The following is a 1,714-nucleotide window of genomic DNA, read 5'->3' on the forward strand; positions in this document are numbered from 1 at the left end:
GAATTACGGTGGCCTCCGAAGTACCACTCAATGACATAATAAACAACCGTGACGCCACGAGAAGGATTGCTAAATGGGCCATCGAGCTCCTTCCATTCAACATAACATACAAACCACGGCGGGCCATTAAGTCGCAAGTATTGGCTGACTTTGTCACCGAATGGACAGAAGCCAAACTCCCTAAAGAGTACGGTGCGTACTCCAACTGGACCATGCACTTCGACGACTCTAAAATGCTGGCCAGACTAGGAGCGGGTGTAGTCCTGATTTCCCCCACCGGAGACACGGTCCAATACGTAGTCCAAATATCATACACAGACTCCAACAACGCAGCCGAATATGAGGCTCTGTTGCATGGCCTTTGGATGGCAGTCTCTATGGGTATTCAACGCCTGGAGGTGCGGGGGATTCAAACCTCGCAATATCACAAATAAATGGAGATTTTAATGCCAAGGATCCAAAAATGGCGGCCTACCATAATGCCTTCCTCAAAATGTCAGCTCGGTTCGAGGGGCTCGAATTCCACCATGTGGCTCGAGAAAACAATCAAGCGGCAAATATCCTCGCCCACATCGGCACTAAATGCGACCCTGTCCCACCTAACATATTCCTAGAAAAGCTATTCAAACCATCCGTGGTATGGGAACGGGAGTCCGACAACACTAGCTCGGATCCGAATATAACCCCAGATTCCAAACCATCTGACGTAATCGGAGGCTCTGCCACCGAAATAACACCTTCGGCCCATGAAATCATGACTGTAATCGCCTCGTGGACCGAACCTTTCTTGGCCTACCGAAATAGGCAGGAGCTCCCCGAGGACCAAAATGAAGCACGTTGTATTGTGCGGCGCTCCAAGGCCTACAAAGTCCATGAGGGAGAACTCTACAAGAAAAGTGCGACCGGAGTGCTCCAAAGATGCATCTCCGAAGAGGAAGGGCGGAAGCTCTTGGCTGAAATCCATGCCGGTCTCGGCGGACACCATGCTGCGGCTCGGGCACTTGTCAGCAAGGCCTTCCGCACAGGCTTTTATTGGCCGACAGCCCGAGCAGACGCACAGGACCTTGTCCAGTACTGCGTCGGTTGCCAGCTTTTTGCCAATCAGAGCCATATGCCCCCTACCGCTCTCGAAACAATCCCCATCACTTGGCCCTTCGCGGTCTGGGGGCTGGATATGGTCGGACCCATTAAAGGGGGAAGGCATAAGAAAAAATACTTATTAGTCATGGTGGACACACTACAAAACAAGACACATCCGTGACATTTTGGGCTGAACAATTTTTTTTCTGTCATACATATGACACTTCTATGACGATAATTGTGACAAAACCCGGTATCATCATAGATGTGGTGGGATCCTACTTCTATGAAAAAAATCATGGTAGAAAATGGGCTTTTCGTCCTGACGCAGCTGCATGACATTCTTTGGGCCGTCCATGACAGAAAACACCATGGTAGAAGCGAGGGGGAGGAAAATTTTGGGGAGTTTCCGATTATGGTGGGAGGTCGGGGGCCGAGCGATGCGCGTTTCTCTCAAACACGTTTGCACGTGTGTGCGAGGTGTTGGCTCTAACTAAACCCGAGCGAGGCGTTGGGCTCTAACTGAACCCGAGCGATTGCATTGCAGGCTACACGTTACTGAACCCGAGCGATCCATCAATGGCTCTTAACTAAACCCGATCGAGCGATTCCTTCGCTACTGCTGCTAACTGAA

The sequence above is a fragment of the Triticum aestivum genome, chromosome 7B (genome assembly GCF_018294505.1).
Source record: "Triticum aestivum cultivar Chinese Spring chromosome 7B, IWGSC CS RefSeq v2.1, whole genome shotgun sequence".
NCBI lineage: Eukaryota > Viridiplantae > Streptophyta > Magnoliopsida > Poales > Poaceae > Triticum > Triticum aestivum.